The sequence below is a fragment of the Nicotiana tabacum genome, chromosome 11, assembly GCF_000715075.1.
Source record: "Nicotiana tabacum cultivar K326 chromosome 11, ASM71507v2, whole genome shotgun sequence".
NCBI classification, from domain to species: Eukaryota; Viridiplantae; Streptophyta; class Magnoliopsida; order Solanales; family Solanaceae; genus Nicotiana; species Nicotiana tabacum.
In genome coordinates this window covers 158261529-158276065 of record NC_134090.1, presented here as the reverse complement: position 1 = coordinate 158276065, position 14537 = coordinate 158261529, and positions in this window count along the sequence as shown.

The following is a 14537-nucleotide window of genomic DNA, read 5'->3' as shown; positions in this document are numbered from 1 at the left end:
TTGGGTGCAAGTGTAGATTCATGATATAATGGATATCAATTGGATATGTTAATAAGCGTATATGTCATATTATAAGTGATTTGGGGTCTAAGGAGAGGCCTAAGTCTAAGCCAAGTTGGAAAATTTCATAATGGACTAAAGTTGTGAATGAGTACGCACAAGACCTTACTTTGGACAACCATATCTCCAGATATATAAGAATTTGTGTGATGTACAACCTATCAAATTAAAGCCCTTTGAATCTAGTTTCCGACACATTAAATTGTTCGGCATTTGGAGGTATATACAGAAAGTTACGACTATTTTACTGGGAATGTGTCATATGTGCACCCAGGTGCGCGGCGGAAGCGCGAAAGCGCATATTGGGAAGTATTCTGCCTCTGAACGCGACCTTAGCACGACCATTAGCATGGGTGCGCTAGTAACAGATCTCTAAATACCCCAAGACCGGGTATGGAGAGTCTCTAAGTCATTTTTTGAGCTAAGGCTTGCTCTATCAAGGGGAATCTGTCTCATACTTCCCTCCTATGATCCAAGGTAATATTTTTGGAGTATTTTGAGTTGATTACTACTCCTAAACACCTATATTAACAAGGATTAATCTTGAAAATCCATAGATTCTCATTCAAATCCCTAAATTGATCAAGAACACTACAAGTGGGGATTCTCAAGATTCTTACTACAAGAAGTATGTCTATCATCTCTAACTACTCTATGATGATCATTTATGTGTGATATATACGTTAGAACTGTTACGCGGCGCCTTCCTGAGATTCCTTGGAAGGGCGACGTAAGGCTAAGCAACTGATGTCAGTGCAGTTACTGTCCGCCAACTGAGGTCCCCTCCGTACGCTAGACTAGATTGTCAGTGCCGTACGGGAAAACCAATGTCAAGAGAAATTGAGAGAACAGGAATGAGAATTGAGAATGAAAGAAAGCTTGATTGCACTAATGAAAGCTATTACAGAAAGGAAATGCGGTGTCGAGGGGGGAGAGACACCAGTACAGAGAATTGTTTGCTTGCTAGAAAGTTTTGATTGTTTGGTCCCCCTTAATAATGCTTAAAAAAAATAATCCAAAGCTACAAGACTAGACTTGATTAAGCTAGAGAAACATAATGAAATTACATGGAATAAAACTACTCTATATTTACAATGAAAAAGACTTAGTTTGCTATAAGGCAGAAAACATGGCCGGTGTCGGCAGCATAGTCTTTGGCATCAGGATCTGCGCGCGCGGCATTGTCTGCGCGCGCGGCGCTGTTGGCATCTGCCTGCGGTTGGGCGCTGGCGAGGGATATCGGTGGGGCGACAGAGGCACATGCGCGCTTGTCACTTGGCGCGACCAAGACCACGGGGCCGTCCGTGGCGCTAGGCATTGGAAGGCTTGCTAGGACGCCACGGGGCGCGCCCAAGGGGTCATGGGGCACGGCTGGAAAGCCGCCCATGACATTCTCCCCCACCTGAGTTGGCGACGTCCTCGGCGCCTTACTTGCAAGATAATCTTCAATTAGGCTCTTGTAGGCTTTGAGGTTTGTTCCCCTCTCCCAAGTGTTCTCCTCTGTATCACAGCCCTGCCATTTCACCAAGAACTCCTGGTGATCTTTCCTTGAGGCATGAATCACTCTATCATCAAGGATAGCTTCAACACGCCTCTTCCCGGTTGAATTGGGCCCTCGAATACTGGGTATTGTGAGCTGGGTCCTTGAAGGATCCTCTGTATCTTCCCGAAAAGGTTTCAGGAGGCTGACATGAAAAACAGGATGAATTTTCCACCAAGCTGGGGTATCCACCCGGTATGCAACTTTCCCAATACGCCTTTCAATGGACAAGGGTCCAATATATTTTTGTAATAAGCGAGGGTCATGGACCCCTGCAAATAAGTAACGTTTTGGAATTTTGACCATCACTTTGTCTCCTACTTGGTATTCAACAAAGCGACGATTCTGATCAGCATGCCTCTTCATCCGCTTTTGAGCCTTGACAAGATAGCTCCGCACTATCTCCAAATTTTGCTTCCACTCTTTAGAGAAGCTAGCAGCTCGAGGAGATTTAGACATATTTGGTGCATTGACGGTGTGTGGGAGTAGCGGTTGCTGTCCGGTAACAATTTCAAAAGCGCTTTTGTTTGTACTAGAGCTCTTTTGTGAATTGAAACACAGTTGAGCAGCATCCAGAAGCTTCACCCAATTCTTCTGCGATCCGGTTACAAAATGACGCAAATATTCCTCCAACATACCATTGAACCGCTCCGTCTGGCCATCAGATTGCGGATGAAAACTTGAGATGTGATTCAGCTTCGACCCAAGACACTTAAAGAGTTGGGTCCAAAAGTTGCTAGTGAAGCGTGAGTCACGATCACTAACAATATCTTTGGGTAGGCCCCAATATTTGACGACATGAGAGAAGAAGAGTCGAGCTGTATCTTCTGCTGATATATATTGTGGGGCAGCAATAAAGGTAGCATATTTGGAAAACCGATCTACCACAACCAAGATAGTTGTTAGATCTCCGACCTTAGGCAATCCGGTGATGAAATCCAGGGAAACACTTTCCCAAGGTCTCTTTGGGACAGCTAGTGGTTCCAAAAGTCCCGCCTGTGTTAAGCGGTCTGACTTGTCCTTCTGGCATACTAGACAAGTCTTCACATACTGAGCAACGTCATCGGCCATTTGAGGCCAATAATATGCACGGCGAAGTAACGCCATGGTGCGTTCTTCACCGGGATGGCCGGCCCACAGAGTATCATGACATTCCGCTAGAAGAGTCCTTCGTAGATCTCCTCCTTTAGGAACATAAAGTCGGTTCCCTTTCACTTTCAGAAAACCATCTTCCATGTAGAACTGGCGAGTCTTGCCTTGTCCTACCAAATCAACCAAATACTGTGAAGCAGGATCTCTGATGAGTAGATCTTGTATCTGGTCCTTGATGGAGGTGGCTACCTCGCTCCCCCTTAGGGTGGCGAGTAAGCACACTGATGCTAGATCAGCTCTCCGACTGAGCGCATCAGCAACATGATTGGTCTTCCCACTTCGGTATTCCAGGTTGAAGTGGAATTCAGCTAGGAGTTCCTGCCACCTGGCCTGTCGACCATTCAACTTCGGCTGGGTCATGAAATGGCTAACAGCTGTGTTGTCTGTCTTGACCACGAACGGGGTTCCCAGCAGATAGTGCCTCCAGAGGCGCAAGCAGTGGACGACAGCCAATAATTCTTTCTCATGGGCGGCATAGCGCCGCTCTGCATCTTTTAGCTTCCGGCTCTCGTACGCCACAGGATGCCCTTCTTGAAGCAAGACGCCACCGAGGGCATAGTCAGATGCATCTGTTTGTACTTCGAATGGCTTGGCCAGATCAGGAAGGGCCAAGACGGGGCTACTAGACATAGCCGCTTTCAATGCGTTAAAGGCCTCCGCTCGCTTGGGTCCCCATTCCCAAGGCGTGATCTTCTTGAGGAGTTCTGTCAATGGTACTGCAATGAGGGAGTAGTTTTTCACGAATCGCCGATAGAAATTGCATAGACCAAGGAACGCCCTCAAGGCATGGATATCCTTAGGTGGCGGCCAATCTGTGATTGCCTGAATCTTCTGCTGGTCCATCTTGATTCGCCCTTCCCCAATGACATGTCCGAGGAAGTCAATTTGCTTTTGAGCAAAGGAGCACTTAGATAGCTTCGCGTATAGTTCATGCTCCCGCAATCGAGCTAGGACCTTCCGCAAGTGCATCAGGTGTTCCTCCAATGTTTTGCTATATACCACAATGTCATCCAAGTAGACCACCACGAATTCATCAATGTACTCCCGGAAGACTTGGTTCATCAAAGTGCAAAATGTAGCTGGGGCGTTAGTCAAGCCGAATGGCATAACTAGGAAATCGTACGAGCCATATCTTGTCACACAGGTCGTCTTGTGCTCATCACCCTCTGCAATCCGAACTTGCCAATAACCTGTCTTCAGATCTATTTTGGTGAACACTGTCGCGCCACCCAGTCTATCGAACAAGTCTGCCATTAACGGAATAGGGTACTTGTTCTTCACAGTAATTTTGTTTAGAGCCCGATAGTCCACACAGAGTCGTAGACTACCATCATGTTTCTTTTGGAATAGCACAGGGGACCCGTATGGGGATTTGGAGGGCACGATAATCCCTGTGTCTAGCATTTCTGTCAATTGTCTCCGAAGTTCGGTGAGTTCGGGTTGTGACATTCTGTAAGGCGCCCGGGCAGGTGGCTTCGCGCCCGGCACCAGCTCAATTTCATGATCCACAGTGCGCCTAGGCGGTAGTCGCTTTGGCATGTCTTGTGGCATGACATCTTCAAACTCTAGTAGTAGCTCCTTCACGGGTTCAGGAATGGGACCCGAGGAGCATTCTACATCTTCGATGCAGAGGGTTGCCAGGAACGTAGGTTCGTTTCTTTTGACCCCCTTCTTCAACTGCAAGGCCGAGATGTTTTCAACGGCCATCTTCATGGGCATGCACGGGATAACGCAGGGCTTGGCCCCGTTTGCTCCCATCATCAGTAACATGTCAGCATACGGTACAGGCATGGTGTTGGTTTGCCTCAGGAATTCCAATCCAACTATCAACTCGAAGTCATCTATGATCACCACACGCAAGTTGAATTTTCCTTCGTAAGGGCCAAGCTTCATCGGTACTTCTTTGGCTATTCCACCCACTGGCTGGGGAGGTGAGTTGATAGCCTTGACACGGCCTCTACCTTTCCCTACGACTAGACCAAGGCGCTCCACCTGAGTCGAGGCTAAGTAGTTGTGGGTAGCACCCGTGTCTACCATGGCCCGAATGGGCTTGCCATTCACCTTCATCTCAACGAACATTAAGGTCCTCTCGTGCTTAAGAGGAGTCTCATCATCCGCCTTCTTTTTCCCTTTCTTGGTGACGGGACATGGGTCCTTCTTCTTACGGATACCAGCACTAGTCTCTGCTAATGCCTCAGAAATGGAGCCAACAATTGCATTGAAGGCACCTACGGGTTCAGTCTGATCCGCATCGTCTGAATCGTCATCTGTCCCATCATCAAGAGTCTGATGGGCATTCATCTGTACATGTGGGCACTCATTGTTCCAATGTGGTCCGCCACAATGACGGCACCCTGAAGGAGGCTTCCTCCCCCGATCATTGTTGTTAGATGCAGCACTGTTGCTGCCTGTGGAGGGAGCCTTAGGTTTGGTTGAGCTCCGATCTCCCCCACTTCTGCTAGGGCCACCATTGCTAGACTGGCCCCCTTTGAATCCCGCTCGGGTAGGCGGTTGAGGCCTATCCTTCCGGGCTTCCATTTGATAGTCCCCAAGGCATTCAGCTGCTTGGATCGCCTTGGGCAGGGTATCTACCCGTTGCCTTTGTAGCTCCATACGGGCATAAGGTTTCAGCCCTTCTAGGAAGGTAAAGAGCTTGTCTTTGTCCCCCATGTCGCGTATGCTTAGCATGAGCGCGGAGAATTCCCGCACGTAGTCCCGCACAGATTTGGTCTGACGGAGCTCCCGTAGCTTTCTCCTTGAATTGTATTCAACATTCTCGGGGAAGAATTGTAGGCGGATGGCTGCCTTCAGTTCTGCCCATGTTTCGAGAGCATCTTCACCGGCCTTGATAGCTTCGTATTTCACCCGCCACCAGAGTTTAGCATCACCCTGAAGATACATGGCAGCAGTTGCTACCTTCTTGGCTTCTTCTAGGCCCCCAACAGCATCAAAATATTGTTCGACATCAAAAATGAAGTTCTCCACTTCCTTGGCATTCCTAGCTCCACTGTATGGCTTTGGCTCAGGAATTTTCAATTTTTGTGTCGCGGAGGTGGGGTTTGCAGTGCCCCCGACCTGGTTTCCACCGCCTCGCAGTAGGCCCTGTAAAGCAGCATTGACAACATTGAGCTTGTCTGTCAAGTCGTCAATAGTTTGTTGCATGGCAGTCACCCTATCTGCCTCTTGTGCCCTGTAAGCTAAATCCTCGGCACGCTCCTGTTGGAGTCCCTCGAATTTGCCAAAAATTTCGGCTGCCTCTGTGGCTGCCGTTTGTCGATCTCCCTCGGAGTCACGACTGATGTTTTCTATGTCAACTTCGGCCTGGAGCACCCTGCGGTCCAGGTCATCCAACCTTTGCCCTAGGCTGGTTCTTAGTTCAGGCATCGTATCCATGATGGGCAGTAATCCGTCAACCGTCTGTTCAAGGGCCGCAATGCGGTCCCCATGATTCACCATGGTCAGAAATGGTGGTAATGGCAATGCGTTCCCTCGTCCGATGTCGAGCCTAGGCTCTGATACCAACTGTTACGCGGTGCCTTCCTGAGATTCCTTGGAAGGGCGACGTAAGGCTAAGCAACTGATGTCAGTGCAGTTACTGTCCGCCAACTGAGGTCCCCTCCGTACGCTAGACTAGATTGTCAGTGCCGTACGGGAAAACCAATGTCAAGAGAAATTGAGAGAACAGGAATGAGAATTGAGAATGAAAGAAAGCTTGATTGCATTAATGAAAGCTATTACAGAAAGGAAATGCGGTGTCGAGGGGGAGAGACACCAGTACAGAGAATTGTTTGCTTGCTAGAAAGTTTTGATTGTTTGGTCCCCCTTAATAATGCTTAAAAAAAATAATCCAAAGCTACAAGACTAGACTTGATTAAGCTAGAGAAACATAATGAAATTACATGGAATAAAACTACTCTATATTTACAATGAAAAAGACTTAGTTTGCTATAAGGCAGAAAACATGGCCGTTGTCGGCAGCATAGTCTTTGGCATCAGGATCTGCGCGCGCGGCATTGTCTGCGCGCGCGGCGCTGTTGGCATCTGCCTGCGGTTGGGCGCTGGCGAGGGATATCGGTGGGGCGACAGAGGCACATGCGCGCTTGTCACTTGGCGCGACCAAGACCACGGGGCCGTCCGTGGCGCTAGGCATTGGAAGGCTTGCTAGGACGCCACGGGGCGCGCCCAAGGGGTCATGGGGCACGGCTGGAAAGCCGCCCATGACAGAACTCATGGGATGGTGATTGGAAGCCATGAGTGCCTAACCTAGGTTGTGTTGGTGTTGTAGAGATTGTGAGATGGGTTATTGAGGTATGATTCTTGGGTGTAATAGTATTATGTATACATGCATGTACATATTTGGTTTGAGGGAAGATTGTTGAACATAAATAAGTAAAGATTGGGTTGGGAAATAAAGGAAATCTTGTAAAAGAGAATTGAAATCAAGATGCTCAACTAGTGTTTGATAAAATGCTCAAATGAGCTGAAACCATGAATACCTTCCTAATTTGTGTTCAATTTTGTAATGTCTCAAGTAGATTGGGATTGCTAGAATTTCTGGAACGTCGTAGTAACTAAAGGGAAGCTTAAATAAGGTATGTATGGCTAAAACCCCATTTGTTAGAAATCGAGCTTCATCGATATTTGTGTGAATATGGTAATATTAAAGTTAAATTGTTGCATCGATTGTTATTTTACATGAATTGGTATTTTAACTTTATATGCGTGAAAGATGTGCCTCAACATGATCAAAGTGCTATCTTGATAACTTGAAAGGGGCAAAAGATATGAATTATATATTGAAATGCTTAGACCCTAAATTGAGATTGAAGCTGCATATAATTTGTCATCTATGTGAAGTCTTATCTATGCTCACAATTTAAATTGCTCTTGTGTGCACCTACTGTCCTAAATGGCAAATCTAACATTGAAATTGGGAGTGATGTGAGATGTGGCCTAGTGCTAAATATATGATGTGAAAGCTATGGCCCCAAGTTCCTATGAAATGATTTATGGGAAACAAAGATTGAAATGAGATGATTGATAGAAAGTGGTAACGTCTCGAGGAGGTGGCTTAGCCGATCGGGCCGTGATCGGACGCCATGATATATACACATGGTGGTAATGTATTGATGATTGAAACTGGAAAGTGTGAATGAAATAATGGTAACGTCTCTGGGAGACGGCTTAGCCGATCGGGCCGTGATCGGACTCCGCTCAAAGAAGCGGTGGCAAAGTGGATAATGATGCAATAGTGTGGGATGCTCCAATCTAAAATTTCAGAAACTATGTGAAAATCATGTGAACCTCCTTATATTGTTGACATGGTGCTTATTTGAAACTTTGTTGTCTTTATGATTTCCTCTTTACTCTTGTATGAAAGTTCTTTCTAATTAGATGATGTTTAGTTATACATACTAGTACTATTCGATGGTACTAACGTCCCTTTTGCCGGGGGTGCTATATCTTTAAATGGATGTAGGTGTTTCTATAGCAGGTAGTGTTGGTCACAGCTAGTATCGCATCATCCTTTCAGCTGACTTGGTGGGCCCCACTTCGTTTTGGGGTCATGTTTCATCTGTTTATCATGTACATTGTATTTGAGGTATAGCCAGAGCCTTGTTGTCGGTATTTCCATATTACTCTTCAGTTGTATTTAGAGGCTCCGTAGACAGGTTGTGGGTAGTGTCAGATAATGGAATTAAAGTAGAAATATTGATGTTTCGCAATGATGTATAAAACTTGTAATATTTTGAGAATTACGATTTATGTTGCTAATGGAAATGAAACGGAAGTTGTTAATACTTACTAAGTGTGATTAATGGAGTCCATCTCCTATTTTTCATGAATTAGTTTGGGTAGAATGAAACCTAATAGGCTTTCTCAATCGGGTTTACTCAGTTGAGCGTCGGTCGCGCTCCTCGATTTTGGTGCGTGACACACAACTTTACCCAAGGTCATATTCAAAGATATATTTCCAACTTCTTCAATTTTAGCTATTGCAGAGTTTTCCACAAAGATAGTCTCGTCGGGCCTTGCGGGAACATAAGAGGCAAGTAACTCTTTATTATCACAAACATGGTGAGTGGCTCTAGAATTAATCCACCACTCCTTGGGATTTCCTACCAAACTGCATTTAGATAGCATGGCACATAAGTCCTCCATTTTATCATTCTTTTCAACCATATTTGCTTGACTGTTATTTTTGTCCTTCTTTGGTGCACGACAATCCCCAGCCGTATGCCCAACCTTTCCACAGTTGTGGCAATTGCCTTTGAATTTCTTCTTGCTCGAGTAATTCTTTGGTCCAAACAACTTCTTTTTCTTTTTGTTGCTTGTAGATGCTTCCTCAACAATATTTGCTTCCATTATTGTTAAGTTCCCACAGGACTTCTTTTCAGCAGCGTTGTTGTCCTCTACAATCAATAAACGAACAATAAGGTCTTCTAGCATCATCTCCTTGCGCTTATATTCTAAGTAATTCTTAAAGCCCTTCCACAGTGGAGACAGCTTTTCAATACATGCAACTTGAAACGCTTCATTTATGCTCATACCTTCAGCAAGGAGGTCATGAATGATGACTTGCAGTTCTTGAACTTGAGTTATGACGAACTTGTTTTTAACCATTTTAAAGTCCAAGATCTTTGCGACAATAAATTTTTTAAGTCCAGCATCTTCTATCTTGTGTTTCTTTTCAAGAGCATTCCACAAGTCTTTCGAAGTTTTCATGACACTATAAATATTGCACAATCTATATTCCAAACAACTCAAGATATAATTTTTGCACAATAAGTCAGAATGTTTTCATGCCTCCATAATCACAACCCTCTAATTATTTGGAGTTTCTTCTGCCAAGGCTGGAACGTCCTCGCTCATGAAACATTGTAAATTGGGTGTGGTTAGGTACAAGAACATTTTCTTGTAACGACTCGATCGGTCGTTTTGAGATTTTGCACTTTGCTCGCCAGTTCTCGGGAATGACTAGCCTCGTGTGATGTATTATGACTTATGCAAATCGTTGGTTTTGGTTTTCAGGGCAATCAAAATGAATTTAGAAGAACAGTTCTTAGTTTGAAGTTTAAAATTTGAAAGGTTTGACCAAGTTTTGACTTGTTAGTATATGATCTCGGATTAGAATTTTTATGATTTGGTTAGCTCTGTTAGGTGATTTGGGACTTAGGAGCGGGATCAGAATGTATTTGGAGGTCTATGGAAGGTTTAGACTTGAATTGGCGAAATTGAAATTTTGGCGTTTTCCGGTTGATAGGTGAGATTTTGATATAGGGGGTCATAATGGAATTCTGAAAGTTTGAATAGGTCTGTTGTGTCATTTGTGATGTGTGTGCAAAATTTCAGGTCATTCAGACAACGTTTGATAGACTTTTTGATCGAAAGCGAAATTTGGAAGTTTTTAAAATTCTTAGGCTTGAATTAGATGATGATTTGGTGTTTTGATGTTGTTTGAGCATTCCGAAGGTTGGAACAAGTTTGAATAATGATATGAGATATGTTGGCATGTTTGGTTGAGGTCCCGAGGGTCTCGGGTAAGTTTCTGGTGGTAAACAGATCAATTTTTGGACTTTGGAATTGGCAGTTTTGCTGATTTTTGTTGCAGACAATTTGTTCTTCACGTTCGCGGTCAGGGACTCGCGTTCGCGAAGGATGTTCTCTAAGGCGGTGAATTCTGTTCTTCGTGTTCGCGCTTTTGGTGTCGCGTTCGCAATATATTAATATTGTGTTCTTCGCGTTCGCGCTTTGGATGTCGCGTTCACGTAGTTATGTCTCCAGTAGGTATCACGTTCGCGAGGCTTGTGCCGCGAACACGTAGAGCATTTTGGGAGCCAATATTTTTTCTTCATCGCGGATGCGATGGTTGTCCCGCGTTCGCGAAAGAGGAAGCCTAGGCAGCTTTATAAAGTACTCTATTTCGAGGATTTCAGCCATTTTTGCATTTTTGGAGCTATGGGGCTCAGGAGAAGACGATTTTGGAGGGGATTTTTAGAGGATTGATTGGGATTTGGAGCATCCGGAGGCCTATACGAGAGGCAAAGGCATCGTGGGCTAGAGTTTAGGCCGGATAGAGGTAAGTAATGATTGTAAATGTTGTCCTGAGGGTATGAAACCCCGAATTTCAAATTGTTTTGCTACTTTGAGGCGACGCACACGCTAGATGACGAGCGTGGAGTCGTGCACCGTTGGGGATTGTGACTCGGTCCGTCCCGTACGACTGTTAAGTTGCGTATTTGATTGAAAACTGTTTGATATAATTGTGTTTTGAAAAGTATTGCTATGTTTTGGGATGAATGTCATGTTTGGGCCACGTGCAAACTGTTTTGGACCCTTATGGGACTTTTACTACCTTTCCTCACTGTTTTTACTTAATAATTGTACTCAGTCATGCTGCATTTTTTTAATTTTCTAATTCAGCCTTATTTACTAAATTTTGGCACTATAAATGGTATTTGAGCTGAACGCCCTGTTTTACTAATAGTTCGAGTGACTTGTGAGGTTGATGGCTGAGAGAGGCCGAAGGCCTGATTGTGAGATTGATGACTGAGATAGACCGAGGGTCTGATTGTGAGGTTAATGACTGAGAGAGGTCGAGGGCCTGGTTGTGAGGATTATATATTTATGGATCGGGCTGCACGCCACAACAATATATATATATATGGATCGGGCTACACGTCGCAACGATATATCGTTTGGGCTGTAGGAGCCCCTCTGGAGTCTGCACACCCCCAGTGAGCGCAGTCGACTATATGTATGGATCGGGCTGCACGTTGCAGCGGTTATTATATGGTACCTATTGAGCGTGAGTGTTGATTGTGAGCGTTGATTGATAAGAGTTAAGTCATAAGTGACTGAGAGGCTTGCCCAAGGGGCTATATATATACATGTATACGAGTGATGCTTTGCCTGATGGGCCTGTTTATAAACTTACTGGTTTCACTCCTCCTTAAAGTGAGTTTCTATTGAATATGTTGATTTAATTACTGCTTTCACTCATCTTTAGACCGAGCCTTTATTGAAAATGCTAAACAAATATTTTTAAACAACTTTCCTTTAAATTGAAGTTTTTACAAGGTATTCAGAATTTAGTCACGGATTTGGCTTTGTTACTTCCACTGAGATTTTTAAGTTGCGAAATGGTTATTAATTTCTGTTTGCCCGAGGGGCTGTATACGAATTATATTTTGGCCGAGGGGCCGATTATGATTTTCATCACTTCCACTATAAATTTCACTGAAATTCTACTGAAAACTGTTAGAAAGGCATTTTCAAAGGATTTTTCCCGAAATGGGACGAGATGATTTGATTTGTATCATGTTTTGGAAACATGCGGTATCCTCTGTGGTGCCATGATGTGGTTTACGTGATTTCTTACTGCTCAGACTTTATTTACTTTTATTACTTACTAAGTTGGCATACTCACATTACTTCATGCACCTTGTGTGCAGATTCAGGTATTTCTGAGCTCGGTGGCAGGTTCATCGGAGTTAGCAAGGTAGCTGCTTGGCGATCGCAACCCTTCTTTTCTCCCTCCTTATTCTTCCTTATGTATTCTTGTGATTTTCCCGACCATATTGGTCTTGATGTTGTTAGACAGTTGTAGCAGATGCTCATGACTAGTGACACCCCGATGTCGGGCTTGTGTATTTATTCTGCACTTTTCATTTAAACTTACATCGAGATTATTGATTAATAAATGGTATAAAAATAACTGTTATTGAATAATGGTTGATTTGGGAGTTGTGTTTGCTGGTCTAGTTTCACGATAGGCGCTATCACAACCAGGTTGATTTTTGGGTCGTGACATTTCTACTGTTAGCGCTTAAAGTCCACGCTAGAAAATTTTTCGGGCTTTTCTGCCGGTGCCATCGCCGGTGTAGGCGTTGTGCGATTTGAAGACGCATTAGCCATTGTAGCAGTAGCAGTCACAACGGAACCATTTTGTTGTTCCGTATTTGTTGTTATTTTTTTATAAAGGAAATTGATACAACCAGAATTAGTAAGTTAGTGAAGTTTTTGTATCTTCAAACCGTATACACACAATCGAGTAGAAAACTACAAAGATTTTGATCTCGTATTGAGTAGAAGGCAAAGACTTTAATCTCAAAATGGAGTAGAAAATTCGAAGTTTTTAATCTCCAAAACGGGAGTAAAAAATCACTAAAATTTTAGTCTCCCAAAACAGAATACAAGAAGAACATAAATAAATAATTAAATTTCTTAAGCTTGTCAAATAATCTGTGTTCGAAAATAATTTCTGCAAAAATAAAACAATAACAGAAACAGTAGAATAAAAAGTTCGGATCCCAACAGAAAACCATATTTCCTTAAGGAATTTAATCCCTTCAATGTTGCCTCAGGTTATTGGATTAATTCCTCCCAAGAGAATGGAACAACTATTTTGTAATACCGATAATGAAAATTATAGAATTTCGTCGAACTCAATAAACGGCAGTAAATCACACTTATGCTTACTTTTTGCTTTTGAAAAAATAGTGCAGAAATGCAGAAGAGAGAGGGGAGTGTTTGCAAAATTTTGGTGGTGAAAATAGAGGCTACTTCTCTTTATTTATAGCCAACGATTTGGGTTTCAACATGTGTCAAGATACATGTTCGTTTGAAATGGTGTCTGTTCGCCAAAATTAAAATTTTGTTAGGCGCGAATTTGGCCGTTGGGAACCGCGAATTTCAAACTAAACTTCCGCGAAAAAATATCAAAAAAGAAATTAAATAACGAAAAATAAATTTATTCCAACAACCAATCATATCAACTGACATAAGTAGAAATAGAAGTCGAATCCGAGCGACGACAATGACCCGAGGCACCACTTCTTGTCAACTCTTTTAAGAGCTAGAACAAGAATTAGTATTACCTTTCTATTTTTCGAGGAGGGACAAAGTGTCTTAGTAAAAGGAATAGTTCAAACTTTTCGTTTCTTTTCAAAATTTTTCCCTCCATTTCCCATTCACATCTCTTTATTTTATTAAATAAAAACCCAACAGTACAATACCTCCCGCGCTCTTCTGCAAAAAGAAAAGAATGTCACCAAAATATTTAGTGGGATAGTTGGAATCTTTTCAACCTTAACATAATATTTTGAGATCAAGCCCTATGAATGAAGAATATTTCGGTCGTGAACCTATCTAGTGAGATTCCTGATTAATTATGCTAATGAATTCCGGATGACTAAATTAAAATATATGGATTGATTAATTTTGTAGGGAAAAATTATAATTTTTCAATTTAGGCGTGAAAGCATGGTCACCTCACTGCCACAAATATTTGTATATCGCCCTTAAAAGAACCGACGCCTCCATACAAAGCTAAGCCATCCTCAGACCCCTTTATGACTTCACTAATTAATTAATTAATTAAATTTGTTAAAGTCGTTTTATTAAAAGATGAGAAAGAAGTAAAATAAGTTAAATTAAAAGTGAAAAAATTCTTGCTGGGGAAACCAAGATAACTTTAGCTTCTTCTTTCTTTTTTACCTAATTATGGTTTAACTGTAGGTAACTGACGTGGAAGTCGATGGTGAAACAGGCTTTTTGGGTATTTTATTGGGAATTAGTTCTTTTTCTGCTTAGGCTTTACTTTACTCATTGGAATTAATGCTGCTCGGTGGGCCGGGCCTGAACCGGACCGGACCGGGCCCGCGGTCCTAACGGGCCTGGTGGGCCTGGTGGGCCGGTCCTGGGTGGGCCGGTCTTGGTGGGCCTCTGAGCCCGTCACGGGCTGGTCTCCATGGTTGAGCCCACGAGCCCGGGACCGTTTGGC